The sequence below is a fragment of the Orbicella faveolata genome, unplaced genomic scaffold, assembly GCF_042242905.1.
Source record: "Orbicella faveolata isolate gen_17 unplaced genomic scaffold, um_ofav_v1 contig_25, whole genome shotgun sequence".
NCBI classification, from domain to species: Eukaryota; Metazoa; Cnidaria; class Anthozoa; order Scleractinia; family Merulinidae; genus Orbicella; species Orbicella faveolata.
Genome location: NW_028301553.1, coordinates 6960663 through 6976071, shown reverse-complemented (window position 1 = coordinate 6976071; position 15409 = coordinate 6960663). Strand labels below are relative to the sequence as shown.

The following is a 15409-nucleotide window of genomic DNA, read 5'->3' as shown; positions in this document are numbered from 1 at the left end:
ACAGTTCTTGGAGAAACACGTTTAATTGTATTAGTGTTAATCGGCATACCAGGCTAAACTGCTGATTTTCAAAAATGGCTACTCTTTTGTTTAATTTAAAATATCTCTCTGTTTGCAGGTCAAACCAATTTTGTTAAAGATTCAGCTCAAAGCCGAAAACGCAAATTTCCTGCAGTTTTATCGTCTTCTAATGCCCAGGATACCAAGAGGATGCTTGTCGAGGACCATGCAGGTAAATAGCAGTTCCGAACTGTAACAATTTTATAAATAAGTCATGTTATGTCCAGGTTTGCAGGAAGTTGTAAGATTACGAAAATTTTAATACACTCGAACCTCTTCTTACGGACACCTTTATGTTACGGACAATTAATATTTGATCCCAAAATTCCAGAATTCATACATTCTTAGACAGTTCATTTACCTCTATAATACGGACTCTTCCATACTCTTCATTTGTACTAATATGGAAAATTGTGGAGACGATGCACTTCACCTAGTGTCTTGGTGCTTAGTGGCATACGAGACCTCAAGAAGAGTAAGGATCAAATAATGAGTCCAATAGGTTAGAGCGGTTTTTAAATGAGAGTCGTAAAACGAAAACACCAAACCAATGTACTTACCAATTAGACCACTCAGCCAATCTGAAAACCTAGGAAACCCAAAACCAAAACCCAAGTCAGTAATTGCCTGATTACTTTCGACACTGAAATCCTATATCCTAATTTGTTGTTATTTCGTACAATTTCCTATTCTTTCTGAGTTTAGTACAATATTTAGTCGTGACTTGCAGTAATAAATTATATATATAAACCAGACAAACGCGTGATCTTTTACTCAGCGAACCAATTAGATAGAAGATATTATAACGGCAATAATTTTGACTGCTTCCAGCTATGAAAAGTATTCGTGATCTGCAGCAAATGGAGAGTGATGCAAACGAGTTCAACAAGAAATCTGACGCAACAGAAAATCTGCAAAAGATTGCTTCAGATAAGGGATTCAGCATTTGTGACAACCCAGGATCGGGAAACTGTATGTTCTACGCACTGTCAGAGCAACTGCAAAGCGTGAAAGGAATCCAAATTTCGGTGACTGAACTTCGGAAAAAGTTAGTCGGATGCCTCAGGACCTCCCCCAAATTGGTAAGTAAGCGGTCCATAGGTGTCTTCTGATGTGAATGAATGTGTGCTAAAACAGGGCTCTGAAATCTCTTCGAGTAACTGATGATGGAATTTAAATATTATAGTCCTTTCTCGAGTACGTAATCATAGTTATTGCCGGGCAAAATAACCAGCAAAAGCTTTGGTATCAGTAGGAACTTTGTGTCCCTGACCCAATCGAGAGATGTTACCTTATTAGATAAACTATGTGTCAACATAGTTCCATAAATCTAGTAACAACCGCGTTAGGTTTTGAATATCCATCGATTGTAAAAACGTGAATTATTGTTAAGAATATTGAAGACCAAACGCCGTTTATTTTGGTATAGGCCAGGACGACTGTCATATCGTGTCAGCTACTTTTAGTACATTCAACTAACTTTAAACTTTTTTCGCTCTCAAAGACCGATGGAACAGATTTGTTCAACTTTGTCTATGGATACCCATCTTGGGCTGATTACTTGAGAAGCATGGAAAAGGATGGCACATGGGGCGATCACTTGGTTCTCCGTGCCGCAGCAAACTGCTACAAAACTCCTATTCGTGTAATCAGCAGTCTTGACCGTGATTCAACCATCAATCCAGATCATGTTGTTGGCAACACCAGCCTGCTTGTTTTGGGACACATCCACGAGAAACACTACGTTAGTCTGCAACTCAGACGAGGTAAGTTGCAAGGATTTGATAAGCCAGTAAAACCAACATAAAAAATTTGTTCTCTCGATTTTAACGTAATTAACAAGTGGCTCTCAATTAGTTTGCTGTTTTAGCTCAATAGCAGGAATTTTCCCAATTTTGTTGAACCCGAAATTCAGATCACACCTGTGGTGCGATGTGATAGTGTAGCTATAAGGAAACATGATTTTCACTTTCCTTTGACATGGTATTATAACAGGGTTTCAAGAAGATAACTTTAGATGCAGATGATAAAAAAACCTTTTTAAAATAGTCGGTTTAAGCTTTAGTTTTAATAAATTTCTTTCAAGTCGCCACAAATAAGACATCTTTGATATCAGCAGTACAAGTATTTCGTCTGGTATGAACGTTGGGTGACTGACCGATGTAGGAGTGATTTGATTTCAGTTGTGTAATGTTTCAGTAAAGCCGTTATGTTTACATTTTTGGACTTCACCTCTTAAAAAAAACTGTAGTGAGGAGCAATTTTGCTTGTTCATTTAACTTTTAATATTGTATTAGTGTTAATCGGCATACCAGGAAGAACTGATGGTTTTTAAAAATGCAAACTTTCAGGCTAATCTTTTGTTTAATTCAAAATACCTTTCTATGTGCAGGTCAAACCAATTTTGTTAAATGTTCAACTCAAAGACGAAAACACAAATCTCCTGCAGTTTTATCTGCTTCTAGTACCCAGGGCACCAAGAGGATGCTTGGCGAGGACCATGCAGGTAAATAGCAGATCTGAATCGGCAGCAACAGATTTATAAATAAATCATGTTATGTAACTTTGCAGGATGTTGTAAGTATACGAAAATTTTTATACACCTACTGTCTCCAACGTGTTCTTACGGGAACATCTATATCACGGACAGTTAAGTTGAACTCAAAAATCCAGAATTCATACATTCGTAGACAGTTCATATACGTCTATAATACGGACGCTTCCATAATACGGAGGCTTACTATCTTTATTAATACCAATAACGAAAATTTTAAAGACGATGAACTTCACCCAGGTTCTTGGTGCTTAGTGGTACACGAGGCCGCAAGAAGAGTCAGGATCAAATAATGAGTCCAACAAGTTAGAGCGGTTTTCAATTGAGTGTCGGAGAACGAAGACCAAATTTATGTACTTACCGATTAGACTACTCAGCAAATCTCAAAACAAGTAGAGCAAATGAGCAAGTTAAACGAACACATAGAATATAGAGTATAGAATATAGAGAGTAATTCGCATAAATTAAATACGCACGTAAAAAGAACGTTCGGAAGAATGCAAAAAGCGCTCAAATTAATGTTTGTTTAAACGAATGTTATATTGTCTCAGGAGTGGGCATGAATTATTGTTAGCCTCAACAGTTTTGGCCGTGTGCCATGATTCCAGTGTCTTTTCCCGAAATTCAGAATTGCCTGGCTTTTAGGACCATGATAACAAAGCATTAAATAACATCCTCGAGAGGTAGATTGTAAGAGGTGACTCATCAAGTGCTTTTATGTGAACTGTTGTAGGCACTACTTCCAAATTAACCTCCACGAAAGAAGAATCTAATTATGCTCAGTTGTGTCAGATTCTGGTCACTGTGGGTTCAGGAGTCCTGAGGGAAACATTTGACAGAATCATTCTACCACAAAATCTTCGGAAACATTTGAAAGACTATCAAAATCATCACACACTGCGGTCACTTCGAAAGCAAAGAATCCTCACTTCAAAGCAATGGGGTCAACTGTATCCTGATCGCGCTTTCTCGGTGGCATCCAAAGACTTTGACCTTACACTTCTTATGATTCTGTTAAGGACAGTTTGTAAGTTGACTCCACCAACAGCTGGCTGGGACGCACCTCCTCATGCAGCAGACACCAGTCGCGAGGCTGACATAGCCCGTGTTAGGTATTTCATGAATACTGTGCTTGACCATGCAGACAAAGCCCGTGTTAGTGATGCAGTATTTGTTAACTACTGCGAGAACATCCGGGAAACGCTGGTGAGATTAGGAGGAGCTGGTTATGGTGATGCCATGGACAAACTCATGCATCCGAAAACGGACCCTATCACCGAGGAACATTACAAGGAGCTCCTGATGCAGTGGAAAGAGAACGAGGACTGCATCAAGGACAAAATGAATGAGCTGGATAGTGCGACGGAATCTTCTGGAGATGTGGGTGAGTTCTGATTTGACAATAGTTACAAATGGAATAGTCATGTCAGAACCGACTCTTGTCAGTATTCCGTTCTGCTGAGACAGTGCGACTTCTTCTTCTTCCATAAATGCCTTTTTATTGAATATTTGAAAGTGCAACAAAGAAAAGAAAGAAATACAGGTAGTCATCCTTGGAATTTATGCCCTGAAAATGGGGGGGGGGGGGGGGGGGTGGGAAACAGGGCCTTTCTCGCCTTGGACGCCATTCCGTGAAATAATCACTTTCCCAGCTGTGAGGACGGAAACTTTCCCAAAGAGCAGAAAAAAGGGTACATATCAACAAAACTACTAAAAAGAGTAAGCCAAAAAGAACATGCAGAACTCATAGAAAATTTTAACAAATTTCCCTATGTGCGCACGTTCCAACAAAACATTGAAATAATTGCCTCGTTCAAGAGAGATTTTTGCGTGCTCACCCTTTGCGTGCTCAGCTTCAATTACTCGCGATAACAGCGCCCAATTCCATCCCCCTGGGGAGGACAGTTACATACAGCTATGTGCAGCGTCCAACTTCCGTTTTGAGGTAAAATAAATCACCGAAGTCAAAGGCTTAAAATGTTTTGCCTTAGTTTAACTTGCATTTTTCCAAGACTAAACACAATTTGATCAGCACCAAGTTATTTGCAACTGTTTTGAAAGAGGAGAATAGTATTGTCTTTTGACCAAGTATTAATAACGGCATATTCGACTTTTTTACTCTGGCTCCCTCAACTTTGAAAATTTCAAATGTATACCTTTTAAATTTTGTTTCTGTGATTCTTCTGGAGAAGGACGTTTTCTCAACATTTTATTCATAACATTTATTTAGTACATTGCAACAGGTAAGTTTGTTACGCTTATGTCATACTGTAGCTTTTCAGTGGTGCTGAAAGTGAAAGCGGTCTTTGCTGTTAGAACGCAGTGCCTGAATATTCCGATACGACAATGATCCTATAGAATTGGAAAACCTTAATTAATCAAGTGCCAAGAAAAGAGATCAAGCAAGTCGACATCATAGACATTCCTGATATCTTATGCATGGTAAACATAATTGCAAATTATAATTTTTGCCTCTCACGTGAAACCGAAGTAATTTATATTTCCTAGCTTGGTTAACATAAAAAGCGTATTTTCTTATCTGATTTATTGTCGTTTTCTCTTTTTCTAGGCATGCCTTATCCAGCAAGTGAGATAGAAAGAATCCGCCAGCTCTACAAAACTCGTGAAGGGAGTGTCCTGCCAGTACCTTGGTGTGAAGATTTCAGCTTTCATCTGGATGAGATTTTCATCAGGCTCAGGTTTTTGAACAAAGAAAAAGCAAGAGGAACACTGACTAAAGAAATCACCAACATGACAGCTATCTTCAAAGCCCATGAAGGATGTCAGAAGCCACGGACTGTTTTGTTGAAGGAGATCCTGGCATGGGAAAGACAACTTACTGTCAAAAGCTGGCGTATGACTGGGCAAATGGACAGGAAGAATGGGACGAGTCTTTTCCAGAAATCGAATTGCTCCTACTGCTTAGATGTCATGATATCGAAACTAACATCTGGGAGGCTATCGAAGAACAAATTCTCCCCGAAGATATTAACAAAGAATCCAAAGAAATCATTTTCAAATTCATCCGTGAAAATCAGTCCAAAGTTTTGTTAGTACTTGATGGTTTAGATGAAGTGGATGATCCTAGTAAACTGGCCATGTACTTAAAACTTGTTGAAGGTAGAGAGTTCTCTAAGTGTCACATCGTTTTTACATCTAGACATGAAGTTGGAATGAAATTTAGGCGGTTCTGTGATACCCTGTGGGAAATTGTGGGATTCACTACGGAAGATGCAGAAAGCTTCATCTTCAAGTATTTTAAAAACAACAGACCTTTGGCTTACAAACTCCTAGAACTACTTAGGTCAGGATCTAAAGACTTACGTGAAATGATGGCAAATCCTTTGAACACCACTTTACTTTGTCTTCTTTGCGAGGATTTCCAGGGTTCTTTTCCGACGAGCAGGACTCAATTGTATATTGAAATTGTACTCTGTGGTTTGAGAAGATATGAAGAGAAGAACCAATTGCCGAGTACCAACGACGACCTGATTAAAGTTTACGAGAAAGAGCTGATACATCTGGGGCATATGGCGTTCAAATCTCTGTGTGAAGGACAGCTATATATTGAAGAAAGCAGACTTGATTGCAGTTCGACTGTTTTAAGTCTTTTCGCTAAGTTCGGATTTTTATCAGTCCAAGTCAGTCTAGGTAGTCGAAGAAGACGTTGTGTGCGTTACGGATTTATGCACAAGAGTTTTCAAGAATTCTTCAGTGGTTTCTATCTCGCTTCGAAGATTCTCAGCGGAGAAGTTGACTGTGACACAGTAGTAACTGATGAGAGATATTTAGATGAACTGAACCAAGCGTTTTTGTTCATGAGTGGAATTGTTGTCTCACGATGCGAAGAAACCGCAGTGGGTCTTGTAAAAAGCATCGCCGCACACATAAACGGCGAAAGTCAAATAAGTAGGAATCTGAAATTCGCGTTTGACTGTGTAGAGGAGTGCGCAACCCATAAGAAAAACCTTCAGTCGCAATTGTTGCATACTTTTGGTGCCCACCTCCACATTACGGCTTTAGGGTTAAATGATGAAACAGTACCTGATGCACCGTTGTACTTTGAGTATTTCTGTGAGGCTCTTACTGTAAATACCTCTTTGACTCATTTGGGTATAGCGATTCCGGAGGATTCTGATGCTGGTTTACTTTCTGATGCTATTAAAGTCAATACCGTATTGACTAATTTGGATTTGAGGTGGAACAATATTGGTGCTTCTGGTGCTGCTTCCCTCTCTGATGCCATTAAAGTCAATACCGTATTGACTAATTTGGATTTGATTGGGAACAATATTGGTGCTTCTGGTTCTGCTTCCCTCTCTGATGCTATTAAAGTCAATACCGTATTGACTAATTTGGATTTGAGTGATAACTATATTGGTGATTCTGGTGCTGCTTCCCTCTCTGATGCTATTAAAGTCAATACCGTATTGACTAATTTGGATTTGAGTGGGAACGAGATTGGTGCTTCTGGTGCTGCTTCCCTCTCTGATGCTATTAAAGTCAATACCGTATTGACTAATTTGGATTTGAGGTGGAACAATATTGGTGCTTCTGGTGCTGCTTCCCTCTCTGATGCCATTAAAGTCAATACCGTATTGACTAATTTGGATTTGATTGGGAACAATATTGGTGCTTCTGGTTCTGCTTCCCTCTCTGATGCTATTAAAGTCAATACCGTATTGACTAATTTGGATTTGAGTGATAACTATATTGGTGATTCTGGTGCTGCTTCCCTCTCTGATGCTATTAAAGTCAATACCGTATTGACTAATTTGGATTTGAGTGGGAACGAGATTGGTGCTTCTGGTGCTGCTTCCCTCTCTGATGCTATTAAAGTCAATACCGTATTGACTAATTTGGATTTGAGCTGGAACAATATTGGTGCTTCTGGTGCTGCTTCCCTCTCTGATGCTATTAAAGTCAATACCGTATTGACTAATTTGGATTTGAGTGATAACTATATTGGTGATTCTGGTGCTGCTTCCCTCTCTGATTCTATTAAAGTCAATACCGTATTGACTAATTTGGATTTGAGTGAGAACTTTATTGGTGCTTCTGGTGCTGCTTCCCTCTCTGATGCTATTAAAGTCAATACTGTATTGACTAATTTGAATTTGAGTAGGAACAATATTGGTGCTTCTGGTGCTGCTTCCCTCTCTGATGCTATTAAAGTCAATACTGTATTGACTAATTTGAATTTGAGTAGGAACAATATTGGTGCCTCTGGTGCTGCTTCCCTCTCTGATGCTATTAAAGTCAATACCGTATTGACTAATTTGAATTTGAGTGAGAACTTTATTGGTGCTTCTGGTGCTGCTTCCCTCTCTGATGCCATTAAAGTCAATACCGTATTGACTAATTTGAATTTGAGTGGGTACAATATTGGTGCTTCTGGTGCTGCTTCCCTCTCTGATGCTATTAAAGTCAATACCGTATTGACTAATTTGGATTTGAGTGAGAACTTTATTGGTGCTTCTGGTGCTGCTTCCCTCTCTGATGCTATTAAAGTCAATACCGTATTGACTAATTTGGATTTGAGGTGTAACAATATTGGTGATTCTGGTGCTGCTTCCCTCTCTGATGCTATTAAAGTCAATATCGTATTGACTAATTTGCATTTGAGTGGGAACAATATTGGTGCTTCTGGTGCTGCTTCCCTCTCTGATGCTATTAACGTCAATACCATATTGACTAATTTGGATTTGAGGGGGAACAATATTGGTGCTTCTGGTGCTGCTTCCCTCTCTGATGCTACTAAAGTCAATACCGTATTGACTAATTTGGGTTTGACTCGGAACAATATTGGTGCTTCTGGTGCTGCTTCCCTCTCTGATTCTATTAAAGTCAATACCGTATTGACTAATTTGGATTTGAGGTGGAACAATATTGGTGCTTCTGGTGCTGCTTCCCTCTCTGATGTTATTAAAGTCAATATCGTATTGACTAATTTGCATTTGAGTGGGAACAATATTGGTGCTTCTGGTGCTGCTTCCCTCTCTGATGCTATTAAAGTCAATACCGTATTGACTAATTTGGATTTGACTGGGAACAATATTGGCGATTCTGGTGCTGCTTCCCTCTCTGATGCTATTAAAGTCAATACTACTTTGACTAATTTGAATTTTTAGGCGGATCCAACTTGATGATTCTGAACTTGCCTCTTTCTCATACACAAACGGTCAATAATGGTTCAGTTTAATGGCTTTAGGTTTTAATGTACTGATTAGGCCTTGCAGCTAACCTAACCCAGTATCTTGCTGACTATGTATATCGCGCGAGTGTGTAAATGCTTCAGTTTATATTTTACAGAACTGCTTTAAGTGAAATTGCTGTAAATTGGTGTAAAGGTTGTTATCGCTAGCAACATGACAGTTGTAAATATACAGTATGGCTTCCAGACGATAGTTTGCGTGAGTGTCTTTAAATCTTGATGTTGAAAACCATTTAAATGCTTAAGTTGTTTTAAAGATTGTCACGTGTGTCATAATCTGATCAGCGCTAACATGTCGCCGAAAACTTATGTAGTTTTGTAATGACGAAAAACTGACGCTCTATTTTACCGGTACTGTGGTAGCTGATTCGTTCCCAGTCGTTTCCATACAACTTCATGCAGAGCGTGTAACGGGGCGAGGCGGGAGTGCAGGGTGAGATCACCCCTTCCTCACCTTGCGCCCTGCCGCGTGTTGAATGAAGACGACTGGGGACGAGTCAGCTGTGGTAGAGATTTTTACATAGCAATGCCCATAGAACCGGTTGTTTTATGTCAAAGAAGTGCTTACAAGTTACATCCATTTCGATTTAGTTCAATTATATTTGAGACAGAAACCTTAATGACGTATGCCAATGAAAAATTTAGAATCCTTTAATTAATACTCTGATACCAGAATCATGGGTAATAAAGAGCCTTTACTCCCCATGCTGGAGTTACGTGAAACGTGTCTAGATGTTAAATACAAGAATTTTCTAAATGATATGTGCAACCCTTCATTTCCCCGCTGTTTAAAACACATTGATTTTGACTCTCAGGGAGAATAACAACAAAACAAAATCAAAAGGCCCCTTTGGGCTATCTCGCCTAACGTTTCTTCCCGTCATGCAATATACTCCTTCAGATTACTGGTCCCTCTCAGCCAACCATTAGCCCACTGGGTCTCTGTGTGTACCTGTATCAACTTCAAGTCCGTAAAAAACTGAATGGTACCCGTTTATACTCCTTGCCGGGGTAGTGAGAGGCACTATGAAGGCCCAGGTGGTAAAGACTTTGTATACAATTTACGTGACATGCTCTTGGTAATTGCGTAATGACATCAACCGTTACGCGTTAAGCCAATGTTTGAAATTGCGTCGAAAATTGCGCTAAATCATAAATACTACGTGTAGAAAAAAACAATATATAGATAGATAGATAGATAGATAGATATATATATAGATAGATAGACAGACAGACAGACAGACAGACAACCAGACAGACAGACAGACAGATAGATAGATAGATAGATAGATAAACTGTGCTCAATACATCAGAGTAGAGCGAAGTATATAATGTGGGAGGAAAAACACAAATAAACTACAAGTTCGTCCCTACAAGCCTGTTTCGTGGTTGCCCACACATCAGGGGATTTAATGAGAATAATCTTTACCACCGCTTATATACAATATATAGTGACTTTTGTTTAAGGTTTTTTAGTTATAAACATCATCTTAACGTATAAGAAGGTATATTTCAATAGCATCGTCCTTCAGTGACTTCTTTCACGTACAAGGCGAATAGAAGCTTTTCATTTCATCGTGCGTGTACAATATAGAACCAGTTTGTTTTTGAAATTTTGGCACAGTTTTACTACAATTATACCACTGAACCATTTTGTTCACCACGAAACAAGTCAACTGTATTGATACAAGCCTTGCATAAAACACGGAGCTTTCACGGTGTAAACACAGCAAATACGGTGTATCAGTCCATCACGTGTAAGCCCAGGTGTTTCGTAAAAATCTTACCGAGCACAGCGAAGCTGTCGCGAATCATGTAAGTCCAGGTCATTCGTTGAAGCCAGCCAAAGTTTAGCTAATTTGCTTGCTGCGATTTCAAATGTAAACAAACCTCTACAAACCCTTCGACTGTAAAGGTACAGAAGTGTTTGATTTAGCTGAAAAATGCGTGATCATTCTGCCAAATCAGTACGATGTGATAAAAGAGACGGGGAACCCTCGCGTGGGCGTTCTGCCAAATCAGTTCGATGTGGTAAAAGAGACAGGGAACCCTCGAGAATACCTAAACAGAAATTGTTTCAATTTCTAAAACACAGACAGAAGAGAAAACAAATTAAACTTATTTTTCAAAAAAATTGTCCTAGCTCATCCGGTTTTAACTACTTCTGCAAAACATTTAAAACTTGGTTTCTAAGACACTGCTATGAAAGTTGTTTTCACTATTATTACTTTGGTTCAAAGCTAAATGCAAAAAATGTTCCAGCTCATAACAGAATATTTCAAAAATTAAGGTGTAATAATTCAAAGCCTTCATTGAAAAAATCTTCCAGGCTTGTACTTTTTACAACACTTTCTGGTGGTATGAATCCAGACAATAGACACTCATCTCAATTGGATACAAATGCTTCAAGTACAAGTGCTGAAAACAGGTCATATGACCGAATGATTAATAGACTATGTAATAAAGGCTTGCAGGCTTTGGATGTTGGTGGTTCTGGTGACTGCTTTTTCAGAGCAATTTCACATCAGTATTATGGCACTTCTGAATTTCATATTGCCGTAAGGCAAGCTGGTGTTAGCTATTTAGAACAACATGCTGAGTTGTTTGTCGAGAGTATATCCGAGGTTTCATCGAAAAGTTACTTGAAAAGAATGGCAACACCAGGCACATGGTGTGACAACATTATCATACAAGCTGTAGCCAATCAACTTAATTGTGTAATTCATATCATTGAATCAAGGCTTTCTTGCCCAGAAGGCACTACAATAACTCCACCTCCTGCTAATAAAAACCAAAGAGTATTGTTTGTTGGTTACATAGAAGACTTGCATTATGTTTTTACAGTACCGCATGCTATTAACAAGAATGCCTTGAAATATCTTAAATTAAAATTATCAGAATCACACGAGCAACATCAAAAGAGACTTCAAAACAGGCGAGGTAATAGGCAGAGAAAAAGGAAACAAGAACAAAGTCCTGAAAAATATTGTTAAAAAGGCATGTAATAATCAGCCAGTGGGTAACTGTACCATTACACAAAAACAATACTTACTAAATTTTGATACAGAAAAAAATGGAGATATTCACAAACAGAGCTGGGCAAAAGAAAATATATAACTAAATTCCATAATTCCAATAATTATGCCATTTACCAAAGCAAAATTTGTTTTGAAGCATGGCCATTGAGAGTGGCACCAAAATGTCTGCAAAATTATAAGTGTTCTAGGTGCTCAAGGGAAAAGGAGTCACCAAAAAAATTCTCCAAGGAAAACTTAATGATACCCTCACCAGTACCCAGTGAACTTTCTGGTTTAACGCAAATAGAAGAAATGCTTATTGCTAAAGCTCTTCCTATAATGCATATTTATATTAAACCAGGAGGACAAAGAGGATATTCAGCACATACAATAAATCTTCCTCAAGATGTCAGTGAATTGGCACATTTACTTCCAAGATACCCTAAAGATTTATCAATAATTCTTGTTAAAGTTAAAGGAAAAGGAAATTTTGTTAACAGCCTTTCGGTGAGAAGACAAGTGGTTTCAGGTGCAATTCACTGGCTTTTTAAAAATAATCCACATTATTCACACATTGAATTAAATTATCACGCATTAAATTCTTTACCAGAGAATGATGTTCCCAATGAAATTCTTTCTATAGAAACAGATGAGACTTCATTAGAGGATAACGCAACTTCCAGACCAGATGTTGGTCCTGTTTCTAATGAAGATGATGTTGTTTATAACAGTAATACAGATTCTTCCAGGTTGCTACCTGTTAATGACACCCAGCAACAAGAAATTGATTTCATTCGTCAGAATGTTTCGCAGGGACATATGAACAGGCCAAATTTGGGTAATAGCCCTTTAAATGAGTATGTCACTCCCTTTTTAGCCACAATGGCATTTCCAACATTGTTTTCTGATGGTAAAGGAGATCCAACAAATCCTGCAATTTTAAAAAATATAATTCTGAAAGAAAAGATAAAACACCTTATTAAATTTGCAGAGAAAAAGGGCAATAAATGGATTTACCGGTTTGCAAATCCTCCGAGGTTTTCATATTGGGCTTTAAACGTGAATCAGCGTAAACAAATCCTACAACAAACCGGAATATTTTTAAAACAAAATCCTGGAGAACAACACCTGACTTTGGAAGAAATAAGAAAAATGGTTGACAATGATAATGCAAACCTTTTGATGACAAAGCTGTCCCGTTACATTACTAACATAAGTGGGCCAGATGCTTATTGGTACAAAGCAAAAGAGGATTTTAAAGTAATCATTCAACATGCTGGACTTCCCACATTCTTTTTCACATTTGCAGCAGATATATGCATTGGCCAGAATTACATTCTCTTATTGGAAACAAAACAGATGAAGGAAACAGCTTATCTGAAACGAGACGTCAAAATGTTATTACAATCCTCACATTGTTGATTGGTTGTTTACTGAACGCTTGAAACAATTTATCAAGCACTGGCTATATGATTCACTTGATGCAAAATGGCACTGGTACAGATTTGAGTATCAGTCTAGAGGGAGCATTCATTGCCATGGTGTTGCCAAACTCAGCAATGATCCAGGCCTATGCAAGTTAAGTGAAACTGCACTTAGTGGTTATTTGGCAGAAAATAGTGAAGATAATGCTACCAGTACATTAGTGAGTGAGGGGAGAATAGCTGCTGAGAAGATCTGTCAATATGTTGATTCGTTATTGTCCACCTGTAACCCAAATCCTCCAGATAATGGCCTGTGGATAAAACCTTCTATTCATCCTTGTCAAGAATACCACAAAAATATCAAACACTCTGACACTGACTATGTTAATTTGTTGAATATGGTTCAAAGACACACTCGATGTAGTACAAGTTATTGTTTGCGAAAAAAGAACAATGAAACAGAACCAAAATGTCGATTTAACTTTCCATTCGAGACTTGCGAAAAAACATCATTGCATTTTGAGCATTCATTCAAAAGACAACACATCAAAATACAGAGTTCAGGTAATTACAAAAAGAAATGATCACAGAGTTAACAACCACCAGCGCCTTTAACTTCAAGGCTGGCGTGCAAATTGTGACATTCAAGTAGTTATAGATTACCATGCATGTGTGAAGTACTTGGCAAAGTATGCAGCAAAAACTGAATCCAGATCGCATCTTCTTAAGCAAGCATTCGGTAATATTGTGCATAATTCACAAATAAATGCCAATGCTGCATCCATAATTAAGAAAACTGTGATGAAAACACTTGGCCAGCAAGATTTTTCTGCACAAGAAGCAATGCATCATTTACTTTCCTTAAACCTTGTAAGCTCGTCCTTTAATGTAATCCCTATGAACTTAAATGGTTCGCGAAGGCTTAATGTAACAAAAAAACCTGATGATAGAGCAAGAACAGACAGTTTGCTTGATGTGTATGCTCAACGTGAAAAATATCAAGGCACTGTAAAATGTAACTTGCGTAATTTAAAATTTTCTTCAGTTTGCAATAAAATACAAACTTGTCAATGGAAAATTAGTAGATCAACTAAACAATGTAGTACCAAGAGTTTTCCCCACGTATTCATCAAATCCAAAAAGTACAAATTTTGGCTTACACTGTAAGTGCCAATTGCTAAGATATAAACCTTGGAAAAACAAACAGGATGATGCATAGGAAAACCAAGCAAGCAGCGATGATGTATTTATTTTACAGTGGAAAAGTTTCTTGGAAGCAAATTTTGCAAAAAAACACGTGCCTAATTGGCATGGAAAGCTGGAAGACATACAGTCTCTCTCTGATATTCAGCAAAGTGAAAATTGTGTACAACCAGAACAGCAACGCGAAGAATGGATGGTTTTAGCAGACTTCATTAACTTAACTTATACAAACAATTTTGAAGCCTCATCAGAAAATGACTGGCACAGCTACAGTTATTCATACACCCCACAGCAACTGTTAGAAATGAGTTCTTGGATAAAATCCAAAAGACAGTTTTATGAAAGTCAAGAACAAAACTTCAATGTAGATATAAATACTTTTAGTAGCATGCAGTCACTTGCATACAATATAGTGAGACCATTTCAACAACCCGGACCCTCAGTCACCTTTGCATTTGATAATAAATGGCTTTGCTGGAACAGGCAAAAGTTACCTTATCAATGCATTAAGAAACCGTCTGCAAAATAATTGTACTGTGACAGCAACTACTGGAAAAGCTTCATTCAATGTAAATGGTATAACCATTCACTCACTTCTGAGCTTACCTGTTGGCCCCAGGGGCAACACAGATCTCAAAGGCCAAACCCTAGTAAGATTACAAGATAAACTACATGACATTAAATACATACTTATCGACGAGTACTGTACGGGTCCGCAAATGATCCCGGACCGCAAATGATCCCCAAATTGGACCGGAAATGATCCCCGATAAGGACCGCAAATGATCCCCAGTAAAAAATAACGAATGGCATGGATGGTTGGATGGTGTGGATAGGGAATTGGCGTACGTGAATACCGATGTTTTTATTAAAGCCATCTTATAATTATAATGGCTTACAACTTGCTTTTTTTTTTCGTACTTTCGACTAAATTTTG

General features: G+C 38.3%; 1 pseudogene across 1 annotated transcript in view; it reads left to right on the top strand.

Moving 5' to 3' along the window:
- LOC149108767 (uncharacterized) overlaps window positions 1-9021 on the top strand; it is a 48812-nt pseudogene extending 39791 nt beyond the window's left edge. Inside the window, exons 3-8 of the transcript XR_016208275.1 lie at window positions 119-232; window positions 892-1142; window positions 1565-1826; window positions 2453-2566; window positions 3348-3998; window positions 5184-9021. The product of XR_016208275.1 is annotated as an uncharacterized LOC149108767 (transcript). The remainder of the gene's footprint in view (window positions 1-118; window positions 233-891; window positions 1143-1564; window positions 1827-2452; window positions 2567-3347; window positions 3999-5183) is intronic.
- The last annotated feature ends 6388 nt before the right edge of the window (window positions 9022-15409 follow it).